The 13,215-nt window shown below is 30.5% G+C and overlaps 1 pseudogene; it reads left to right on the top strand.

The window, feature by feature from the left end:
- Positions 1–2,817: 2,817 nt before the first annotated feature.
- Positions 2,818–4,422, top strand: LOC107895941 (UDP-glycosyltransferase 73C6-like; annotated as a pseudogene).
- The last annotated feature ends 8,793 nt before the right edge of the window (positions 4,423–13,215 follow it).

The raw sequence follows: 13,215 nt of genomic DNA, 5'->3' as shown, positions 1-13,215 counted from the left end.
TTTATCTTGGATTTGTGGTCACGAAACTACTATTCCGATTAGGCCTTAATTCGGGATATTACAGACGTCGCTAATGTGATTATCTATACATTCTTTATTATATGATGTCTCTTATTTTGCATTGATAGACGTACAGTCAACACATTCCTATGTAGCTAGCTCTGTTTCTATAAACTTGGGGATTTTGGTTGAAAGCACCTCGGGAGAGATTATTATACTTAGTCCGTTGGGTCAATCCATTCAGGCTAATAGACTATATAGGAATGTACCGTTAGAGATGCAAGGGATTGTATTTCTGACTAGTCTGATGGAGCTATCGTTTGGGGAATTTGATCTAATGTTGGGGATGGATTGGCTCGTGGAGTATCGAGTCAGTTTGGATTGTGCTACTAATAGGGTAGTTTTGAGATCAGAGAATGATGTGAAGGTGGTTATGATCGGCAAGCGTCAGGAGTGCTTATCCAATATGGTCTCCGCTCTTGTGGTCGAAAAACTAGTTCAGAAAGGGTGTGAAGCCAACTTGGCTTTTTTGAGTGATTTGGCTTTTGTGGGCTCGTCTGTTGGGAACATCTGAATGGTTAAAGAATTTTTGGATTTTTTCCCGAGGAATTACCAGGTTTGCTTCCGGATTGGAAAGTCGAGTTTGGTATTGAGCTTCTTCTGAGTATAGCTCTGGTGTCCATCGCTCCTTATCGTATGGCACTGAAAGAACTTATAGAGTTAAAAGTTCATCTTCACGAACTCATTGATCGAAGGTTCATCCGTCCTAGTGTGTCTCCGTGGGGGGCACCAGTGTTATTTGTAAATAGAATGGATGGTACCGTGGGAATGTGTATTGACTACCGGCAGTTGAATAAGCTAACGGTGAATAACAAGTACCCACTTTCGAGGATCGATGACCTATTCGATCAGTTTTGTAAGGCTTCTGTGTTTTCCAAGATAGATCTCCATTCTGGGTACCATCAGCTTAAGGTTAAGGAGGTTGATGTCTATAAAAATACTTTTAGGACTCGTTATGGGCACTACGAGTTCCTAGTCATGCCCTTTGATTTGACGAATGCTCTGGCTGCATTCATGGATCTTTTGAATCGGGTTTTTCAGCCGTACTTGGATCAGTTTGTCGTGGTCTTCATCGAAAACATTTTGGTATACTCTTAAACCAAAGATGATCATGATGAGAATCTTAGAGTAGTTCTTTAGATACTTTGAGAGAAATAGCTCTTCGCTAAGTTGATCGAGTGCGAATTCTAGTTGAGGGAGGTGACTTTTCTAGGGCATGTGGTTTCTGCGGAGGGGATTCGAGTTGATAGGAATATCGAGGTTGTGCTTGAGTGGAAACAGCCTAGGAATGTTTCCGAGATTCGCAGTTTTATTTGGCTTGAGGGTTATTATCGGAGGTTTGTCAAGGGGTTCTCTTTAATTACAGATATTCTAACTAAGTTGTTCCGTAAGAATGCACATTTTTTCTGGACTGATGAGGAACAACTGAGTTTTGAGAAGCTCAAATCTGTTTTGACTTAGGCTTCTGTTCTGATACAACCTGAATCTGGTATGGAGTTCATGGCATATAGGAAAGTGAAAAGAGACAAGATTTGGTGTATCGGCCCATCGTCAAATTATAACAAAGGGAAACCAGGTATGGGAAAGAGAGGAAACAACATAGCTTCAGTTGATGTAACCTAGTGCTTGCAGTGGCTCAATTTATTGCCTGAAAACTCAGGCGTGTATGCTTGCCATGTAACACTAAGTTGTGTTGAACCTATACAACTTATTGAATTCGCCATTGGGTTAGAGTCATCAAAAGGGCCATTCATGGGTCATAAGACAATGATATAAGTCAGATGAGTTGAACAAATTATGGAGGCTATGGGTAAGGAAATGGATGGAGGAGAAGAAGGAGAAGAGAGCAGTGGAGCATATTATATTAATGTTAAGAGATTAATCGAAGATATTGAACAGATCAGTGGGAGAAAAGCAACTGGCTATTTGCTGCATTGAAAACAATTATATATCTTATAAAAAGTCAAAGATTTATGGCTTGAATTTGTCTTTAGTGGCGACACCAATGGCACTGGAATGTTGCCATATTTCCAAAGTTTTTTCTGTCTTGGACCTCAAGGATCTGAAATCAACACTTAAAAAGTCATAATTCAAGGTTGAATACTCAATCTCTTATTATTAAGATTTCGGGTCTAGTCCTAATCTACACGTTTGGAGACTAATTTTCTTTTATAAAAAATTGTAAAATTTTTGGATTAAAATTTTATGAGGGTAATTTGCACTATAGTTTATATTTTCTTTTCCAAGTCAGAATAAAATTTTATTAATAAAGAATTTTAAACAAATTAGAGAGCTCAAGAACCACAACATAAAACATATGTCAAACCAAAGTAGATTACTAAGAAGTCCCACAATTTCTTAGACATGGTCAACCTAATACAACTACTATATAATATTGTTATATTTCTTTACAAGATACCTCTTGCCTGTCTAATTACATTTGGATGTTGTCACAACATAAAGCAGTGTTAAATCGGGCGGAAATTGAATATTAAGCATTTCTCTCTCTTTCCTTCAAAGATACCAACCAAAACCAAAATTGACCAAGATGACATAAGTCACGATTTCCAACATCAGTTCATGTTCTACATGCCCATGTATATCCTTACATAATACTAGACCCACTACAGCATGTATAAATAACCCACTTTATCAAACTAATGAAAACAACCATAAAAAAAACACCATATTCCAATTCGTTTGAGATTTTCCATTCATTGTTACTAGTTCGTCATAGCTTAAACACTAAGAATTTCGATGGCCTTAAACTCATTTTCTCAACCTCATTTTGTGTTGATACCATGTATGTGCCAAGGACACCTTATTCCCATGGTAGATATAGCCAGGTTATTGGTAGAGCGTGGTGTGATCGTTACCGTAATCACCACACCTAAGAACGCTGCCCGCTTCAGCAGTTCAATCAATGGCGCCATCAAGTCTGGTCTAGCTATTCATGTCAAACAGCTCGGGTTTCCTGCTGCAGAGGTTGGTTTACCGGAGGGATGCGAAACAATAGATATTCTTCCGTCGATGGAGCTCATGAGCCGCTTCTTCGCCGCAGTGAGCTTGCTGCAACAACCAGTGGAGAGGATGTTGGAGGAGCTAAAATCCCGACCAAGCTGCATCATATATGACAGAAATTTCACATGGATAGTTACATTGGCTTCCAAGTATCAGATTTCGAAGATCTGGTTTGATGGAAAGAATTGCTTCTCTCTTTTGTGTTACCATAATATAATCACATCTAGGGTCCATGAATGTGTCCCCCAAGGGGAGACCTTTCCGGTGCCTGGACTGTCTGATAGAATCGAACTCACACCAGCACAGGTACCTGGATTTCTACCTACCATGAAAGAACATGCTGAAAAGGCAATGGAGGCCGAAGGGGGAGCAGATGGGGTGATTATAAACAGTTTTCAAGAGTTGGAAACTGAATATTGTGAATCACTTGGAAAGGTTAAGAAACAAAAGGTGTGGTGTATTGGTCCCGTGTCACTAAGCAATAAAAACGATTTCGACAATGCTCGAAGAGGAAACGAGGATTCAATAACCGATGAAGACAGATGCTTGAAATGGCTTGATTCATGGCCACCAAGCTTCGTAATCTATGTTTGTTTTGGGAGCCTCAATCGACTAATACCAACACAGTTGATTGAACTCGGTTTATCCTTGGAAGCATAAAAAAGGCCATTCATTTGGGTTATTAGAGGATGGTATAAGAAGGAAGAAATGGAGAAATGGCTAAAAGAAGATGGATTCGAGGATCGAATCAAAGGACGAGGACTCTTGATAAGGGGTTGGGCGCCACAAGTTTTGATCTTATCCCACCCATCGATCGGAGGATTCTTGACACACTGTGGGTGGAACTCGACACTCGAAAGGATCTGCGCCGGCGTGCGAATGATAACCTGGCCTTTATTCGCCGAACAATTCATGAACCAGAAGCTACTTATACAAATACTGAAAGTTGGCGTAAGTATAGGTGTTGAAGTTGCAGTGCAAATGGGAGAGGAAGAAAAATTTGAGGCAATGGTGAAGAAGGGAGATATTATGAAAGCAATGGAGAGTTTAATGAATGGAGGAGATGAAGGAGAAGATAGAAGGAAAAGGGCAAAGAAGCTTGCGAAAATGGCGAGGGTAGCAGTTGAAGCAGGAGGGTTATCTTATCTTAACATTACGCTACTAATTGAATATATCATGCAACAAGCCACCAGTCAGAATTAAATGCTTTCATGTAAATCTTTGATCATTGTACATGTAATTCAGTCGACACTCTAGCTTCCAATATTCCTCAATAATTATTACATGAAATATTTGTTTAAGGGTTGGTATTAATAAATGTATACTAGGATTATACCTGCAACATGCGCAGGTCAATATTAAAATATTTAATATAATTTTATTTTATATTTATTTAATTTTATGTTTTAGTGTTATATTTATATTTTTTTGTATTTGTATTAATAATATGTTTTGTTCAACGAATTAACAATATGTTGATTAATTTTTTTAATTAGTGCTAACAATTTTTCATAAGATATAATTTAAATGTCTATTATAATTTAATTGTATAAAAATAAATTTCTTTCAAAAAGAATAAATAAAATAAATAAATTTATTAATATTACAATAATATATATATATATACACTAAAATTTATAAGCCATATTAATGAGATGCTCATTATTTCCTAAAGATTTAATATAAAAATTGATCCATTATTTTTTTAAAAGCAATGTAATTTTATCACCCATATTAATGATATATTCATAATTATTATTTTATTTAAATTAAAAAATTATTTAATAATTCTAAATTAAAATATATGAATCTATTTTCTTAAAAATATATATTTTTTAATAATTGTTATAATATTTATTGTATTATGAACATATATATTTATAGGCCAAAAGTGATATTATAAGTTTTAAATAAATATATAAATATTGAATATAAAAAAAATCATAGTTGTACTAAAAAAATTGAATATATAGAGAATTAATCCTAGTAATTAAGAATAACATGTAAAATGTAACTAATTGAATTAAATATAGAATAAAAAGTTGTGAATTAAAAAAATAATAAAAATTTTGATTAAAAGATATTCATAGGCCTAGTAAAATCATATTTCAAATTAAGTATGATATCATCACAGTTTATATTTTCTCAAATTTAATATATATTTATTAACATTTATAAATGCGAAACCAAATACCACTGTCTATCTATGTTAGTTTCTTACTTTTTTCCAAAATATGTTACTTTTAATTAATATTTTAAATATGGAAGCAATATATTATGAAATTTAAAAATGGTTTGAAATTTGCTCATAAGGGTAAGTAAAATTCAACTCAATTCAAAACAATTTTAAATTTCGAGTTAATGAAATTGAATTATTCAAATTTTTTTGAGTCAACTCGAATAAATAATTTAAGTTTCGAGTTCGAGCCGAGTTAAAATTTACAATTTGAATAAATCTAATAATTCGAATAATAGATTAGTGTAAATATCTCTTTGGTCTTCGTCAATCTTGAAAATGAGCAAATTGGTCTCTCTCTCAACAAAAATTTCAAAAAAAATTCAAAATAATTTTTAAAAATTAAAATATTTATAAAATTCAAAATTTATATTTTTTTAAAAAATTATAAATATTCTAAAAAATATATAAAGAAAGTTAAAATTTTAAAAATTTTCTAAAATAATATTTTTGGGACCTAAATAAGTTAATTAATTATTCAAGTTTATCATATTAAAGTTTCTTTTTTATTATTTTTTCTTTGAAAAAGTTTTTAAATTTATGTGCTCTAACATGTAATTAGCTATATTGTAACAATATTTTAATTTGACATTTTTAATTTTTTAGTTTAACTCCAACAATTTCACTCGATTCAGTTCAACTCGACTTAAATTTCGTTTCACTCGATTAGATTCGAAAAAAATTTTAAATCGATTTAGGATGACAAAATAAGATTCGTCAACTCGATTAACTTGATTTTTTTTCCTCAATCAAACAGTCAGCCGGTGCTCGTGCTTTAATGTTGGACTGTAAGTCAAACCTATTTTTTTAAGGTTTAATATAATATTTGGTATCTAAACTTGATACTTTTTCCTAATTTGGTACCCAAACTTTTTTTGCCCCAATTTGGTACCTAAACTTGACATTTTTTCCTTATTTGGTACCTAAGTTTTTTTTTAGGTTCAATTTGGTACCTAAATTTATTAAATGTTATACAAATTATGCAAAACACAAATGGTGTTAAAAAAATTTTTGTTATGCTACAAAAATATTGTTAGTATTAGAGTAAATTCATGTTAAAAAATAAGTATTGAGCTATGCTTAATGAATTAATATTAAATAAGAAAAAAATATTTTTTAAAAACTCCAAATTAAAAAAATTTATTATTTTTAATTAATAGAAATAATTAATTAATTAAAACTAAAAGTAATTGAACATATAAAATAAAAAAATATTAGACATCCTTAATTAAATCCCAAAGTCAAAATCTGAATTTATTTGTTTCAAAATATTTCAAATTTAGACTAAAATAATTTGAATAAAGGTAAATCTCATGTCAAGATATTGAACACTCTGTTAACATTTCATCTTTGGACAAAATATTAACTTGTAAGTGATATATTGGTGTAATAATCAAACACTAACAATAAGAACATGTCGAATAATAAATCTTCCTTTAGGCCAATTTACTACTCACATGTAAAATTGAATAACTGTCACATGTTTATTACCATAGTTGCACATGTAATTTGTTAAATATTAACCTTCTTTTGGGTCGATCAACATTAACGTAGCTTAAGTTACATGCACACAACCTTTTATATTTTAAAACAAAATAATTTCAATATTAGATGTCACTTTGGGAACTTATTATTTTAATTAAATTATTTTAAATTATATATAATTATATCAATATTCAAATTTAAAATTTATCCAAGTCAAAGTCAAAATTAAAATTTCTGATTGCACTACAAGTTTCAAAATAACCCAAAATAAGATTATATTAATAGTGCAATTAAAAAAATAAGATTTTTGTTTTTTAAAAAATCAAAACTGAACTGCAATACTGTTGAAACAGTGATGATTTATTCATAATTTAAATTCAATTATCGAATTCAATTGCGCTAAAATTTAAAACATAAAAACTTACCCTCATTCGAGAATCAATATTCTTTTTCAACATATTTTCCTTTTTAAAATATGATGCATAATAGTTAAAGAAAAACCAATGTAAATGGTTTCATGATGAAACTCAAACACCAGTATCGTTTTTTAACAATATTTTATTTCTAAAAAATACACATAAAATGTAATTTGATTCACACGTCAATTTCCTCAAAAACTAAGTTGAAAGATATATTAATGAAATTTATAAAATTTCAAGAATAAATTAATTTAAAATAATAGAAAAACAATTTATTCTCAATAATTTAATTTGATATAACGATACTTTGATACCACTTATTAGAATTCTTTTCTGTTTTCTTTCTTTTTCGGATGTGATACTGCAAATTGCTGCCACCATTTTTCCTTCCAACGTTTCTTTGTGGTCATTTTATCAGTTGATGGGTTTCTTTTTGCGTGTGACGAACACCCCTCCGGCAGTCTAAGTGCAGTTTAGGGCCACTGTTATTTGCAAGGGTGCTGGATTTTTCACTGTCGAGTTTGCTTCATAATAATAAGTTTGACTCTTTCTTCTTATGTTGGATTAAAATCTTTAATTATGGGTACATATGTATAATGTATAATGCTATTATAAAGTATGATACAAAAGTGACTAATTATATTATAAGTATTATAGGTATTAAAGTGTTGTGAAAATAATGTGCAGATATCATAAGTTCCATTTATAATTTGATGAGGGCAAAATGATAAATATTCAAAATTAATTTAATAATCAGCTATTTAAAAAGGTAATAATCCCAAAAAAATAAGGTTATCTTATATCTCTTAGCAATCTCTAATAATAAATTCAAGTATGTTTCTGCATATAGTCTTGTTCTTGATGTTCTGACATAATAATTTTAATTTTAATAAAATTTTATATTAAATATTAATTTTACGATTCTAACATCTTAATCCTATGTATTTACCACTAAATTCTAACAATTCTAGATGGTGGAAGAATTTGTCAAGGAACATACCTGTCATGTCTGCCAAGTGTTAACCAAACCTAGTGGTAAGTAAAATAACTATTCCTTTGTGGAATCACTAAAGAAAATGATAGCTCAAAATTTAATATGCTCTTTGTTTACCCTTTGCAGCTTCATACTCCTCATTTTCCAAGCCATGGAATGTGAAAAGTAAGTGGATCAAACATGATATCGACTCAAATGCTAACTCCAAATTTGGATAAGTGATGCAAAATGTTGTTTGCTCAATGGGTGTAATGATAAGTACTGTTAGTGTATAGTTATTTTCAACCATAACTTCAGTTTTGGTTTCAAGTGTCTCCGTATTGATGTTTGTCTCTTCTTTAGGGAGTAAAGAGAAAAGAGATTTGGTAAGTTGTTGTTTCCTCGAATTACCTCCTTTCTCAAGGTATAAGTTGTGTTCTCAATTTTTAAATCAAATTTAAGAATACTTATACATTTAGATCTGGTTATTAAAAGAATCAACATTTATTAATACCAATCCTCAACAATAGTATTAAAATATTGATGAACGTTGAATCTATTAAATTTAATTTTTTTATATTTAAAACCAGAATAAACTTAAAAGTAGAGTCGAATCACATAGTGACTAATAAAAAGGATTAAATTTTGTTTTGAACTGAAATTAGTCATGGGCACATGTCTAAGTAATATGTGAGGAAAATAAATAAAAAGGATTTTTAATTATTTAAAAAATAATAAATATAAATATAAACAAGAGAAAATAGAATGGTAAAATAGTATAAATTCGAAACAAGAAGGAACTAATATGATAAAAGCTGACGCCTCAAGTGCGCTGTCAATTTCAATATTGAGATTCATCATGGATTATATGATATCTTCTTACTCAATGATAAACAAGTTATAGTGAAGAATAATTTCAAATCACTAATTTTTTCTCATCAATTTTAAATCTTTAATGCAAATGCTGATTAAAACTTAATGCTCTTTGTAGAGGCTCAAATTTGCCAGGAGCCCAACAACCAAAAATAATAATTAATTAAACAGTCCACTTACATTAGCCCAAATAAAAACTAAATAGACTTAAACCAAACTAAGTCCACTACCCAAACTAACCCTAAGCCCACAACCTAAACATCCCATCAGCTGAGCAAAAAACCCTAGTCCCATGTGCGCCATACCCCTCCACTGGGCACGTCTGCAGCACGCCACCGTCCCATCGCTTACACCTCCAAAGATCTGCAAACACGCAATAAAAAGAAAGCAAGACAGACGCAGATGACATCATAAACAGTAGCAAATAATAGCAAAGACCAAGTGTAATATTAGGCTATAAAAGCCTCGAAAAATCGTTGTAAAAAAAAGGGGAGATTTTGAAAAAAATCAGGAGATTGTGAATGTAAAAATCAGTGTTTTCAAACATATATTTGAATACAAAAAAAAACAGCAAGATTTGAAAGAAAAAAAAACAGATTCGAAGGTGCCAAAGTCCCCATTTCTTTTTTCTTTTATTTTCATTCTTCGACTACACATATATATACATGTTTTCTCTATTTTTTTTTAAAAACAGTATATATATTTTTATATATAAATATAGCAAAAAAATTATCTTTTTTCGATTTCAGGCCACCGTGTGGCGAACGATGACTGGTCCTTGGCCAGAGTGGGGACAGGGTGAGAGAGTTTGAGAGAAAGGGTTAAGTTTTTTTTATGAAATGGGGAAAATGAATTTTATTGATGAAAATTTGACTTTTATAGCCCATCCAAACAACGTCGTTTTGGGCTTAAGTCACTAAAGCCAAAACGACGGTTTTGGCATGAAACGGGTCGACCCGATCAGCTAGCCAAGGTCCGCGTGTTTCTTAAGCAGAAGGGATGTTTGCGCTGCAAGTCCTTCCGCTTTTCTACATGTTTTAATTAGATTTTTTATTATTGTTTTTCCTTTTAATTTGGCCTAATGATTTCCATTCTATTTCATTTTAATCCTGCATAAGGTGCGGCGTTTTGAAGGGCGGGATATTTTCTCCTTTAATCCCTCCTTGTTATTCGCGCATTCAATGTGGTCCATTTCTTTCTTTATTTATTTTGAATTTGCCCCGAATATTTGTTTTAAATTCAATTGAGTCCTTTTTTAGCTATTTGGCAATTTTATTTATTTATTTATTTATTTATTTATTTTCTCTTTTACTGTTGTTATTGTTATTATTATATTATTACTATTATTATTAGCATAGTATTAAACTAATTCATTTTGTATTGTCTTCATTACACCATATATTATTCTGTTTTTACTTACTATTATTATTATGGTTTGTGTTTTATTACTATTTTCGCTGTTATCATTATTGTTTTTCTTCTTATTATTCATTGTTATTACTTTACTTTTTGTTACTATTATTATTATCATTATTACTATCTTTATTTTATTTTATTTTATTTTGCTATCGCCATTATATTACTATTATTATTGTATACATATATTTTTTTATCTTTATTAACATATTGTGATTTTAATTTCATATTTCTCATTAACATATATCATATAGTATTTAATTTAAACCGTTTTATAAGTAATTCATTTTAAATTTTCATATATTATTTTAAAGTTCCTTTTATTATTTATTCTAAGTTTTTATACCTTATTCATTTGAAACACTCTTTTATATTCTTCATTTATAATTGTTTCATTTGTTATTTATTTTAAACCGTTTTACTCACTTTAAAATTTTTCATATATTATTTCGTTTCATTCTTTTGTGATTATTAATGTTGATCTTTTTAAATTAGTGTATTATGTGAACATGATCTATTATGTACTCTAGAAATTATTTGTTAATGTATTCATGTTGTTGACATTCATTGACCTAGCATTTAATTTATGTATTATTATTTTGCGCTCTATATTCCCTTTTGTTTCATTTCGTTTAAATTATATTGTGTATTAAAGCTCAAATGCATGTATTTAATATAGACTGTTTTATCTTATTCTAAACTAAAAAAATATACATTGCTAGATGTTGCACTTTTTATTATTCAAAAAAATTTTAAGTAAGACAATATTCTGTATTTGGAAATTCGAGAGATCGTGCCTTAACGTACTGGGTTTCGATTTTTCTTGTTTGATCCAAATGACCGAATAACCTTTTAAAATTAAAACATGTGAGTCTTGAAAATCAAAAGACCAACTCGTTCTCGAGGGTTTGAAATGTTGTGTCCTAACGTACTGGATGTAGCATTTTATTACTTCGGGACAAGAAAGTCTTTAGGATCCATTTCGATTTACTCAAGCAAATTCTTCGTATAGATCAACATAAAAAAAGAGATCGTATTCTAAATTCTTTTTTGAGTTTTTAAATTTTGACATTAAGACATTAATTAATCAATTAGGTACCAATTTTGGGCGCTACGAGGGTGCTAATCCTTCCTCGTACGCAACCGACTCCCGAACCCGTTTTCTCAAATTTCATAGACCAAAATCGTTGTTTTAGTAAATCAAAATGTTTATTAAAATGACCAAATTTCTAGGTGATCCGATCACACCTAAACAAAAAAGATTGGTGGCGACTCCCAATTTTCATTTTCTTTTCAAAATATAAAGTTGATCCCCGCTTTCAAAAAAAAATGGTTTCGACACTCTTAAAAGCTTAAATCCATTAAAATTTAAAAATCATTAATATTTAAAATCCAAATTGATAATTTAATTTTTTTATGATATTCATTTTAATTTTTAATATTTAAAATATAAATAAAAACCAAATTGATATATACCTATTAAGAATAGTAGAAGACATGGAAATTGTATGCTGACTGTGTGAAAAAATAAATATTTTTTGAGTTCATTAAAATTGTTTAATTTAATCTTTAATGTTTTTATAATGAATTTGAAATAAAATTAAAACTAATATGATATACTAAATTGAATAAATAAAACAATTATGTGAAAAAAATTAAAGGAACTAAAATTATAAGTACCTCAATTAGAAATTTCTTTTTCAACCAAAAAAACTATAAATCAAAAAATCGAACCCAACTGAACCAAAAAAAAATTTGTTTGATTTATTCAAATTTTCTCTAAAATCATTTGATTTATTCGGTTACATGAATAATTTGATTTATTCGATTTTTGGCATAAAAAAATTGCATACCCTATTGGAAGGAAAGGAAATAACATTTTCTAATAATCGTATATAACTTCAAAGTAATCAAAAATGCTCTCTAATTCGCAACTTTCCAGCAATAATGGGGATGGTGATCCTCACCCTGAAAGCGATCGGAATACTAAAAAAGTGAGATTTAAAGACAATTTAGTTGAAGAATACATCTCTATGGATGGGGATCCAGATCCAAAACCGACTTTGTCGTGGAAAGACAAACTTTTGGGAGGCTTCACTGGTGATTCTGGTCCAGATTGTACTGTTCCTACTGAGGGGAGCAATAATGATTTTGAATTGCTTTAAGGAGATGTGAATGCGACTACTATTGACGGTGTTCCGGCTATCACTTTCTCTGATCGCATAAATATTATTCTGTTTAGAGAAATGGAATTAACGGTCATCGTTAAATTATTAAGGCGTAACATTGATTATAATGCCTTACATAATCGCATCCTTTCTCTTTGGAAACCAGTGAATTCTATTCGAATAATGGACACTACTGACGGATATTATTTGGTTAAATTTCAGGCTATTGAGGACTATAACAGAGTATTGTCGTAAGGTCCCTGGATTGTTTATGGCCAATACCTGACAGTGCAACAATGGACTAAACATTTTAGCCCCATACAACCTTACCCTAGCGTGGTGTTGGCTTGGATTCGTCTGCCGAATCTCCTGGGACACCTATATAAAAGGAAAATAATAGAAGCCATTGGAAGTTTCATCGGGAAGGTGGTCAAACTCGATGTACATTCCAAAAATCAGACAAGAGGGAGATTTGCTCGTTTAGCCATTTATATTAACATGGAAAAGCCTTTGATTTCACAGGTTTTAGTTAACGTAGCCGCTCAACGCGTCGAATACGAGGCC

The sequence above is a fragment of the Gossypium hirsutum genome, chromosome A10 (assembly GCF_007990345.1).
Source record: "Gossypium hirsutum isolate 1008001.06 chromosome A10, Gossypium_hirsutum_v2.1, whole genome shotgun sequence".
NCBI lineage: Eukaryota > Viridiplantae > Streptophyta > Magnoliopsida > Malvales > Malvaceae > Gossypium > Gossypium hirsutum.
The sequence above is the reverse complement of the archived record's forward strand: the minus strand, read 5'-3'. Positions and strand labels throughout refer to the sequence as shown.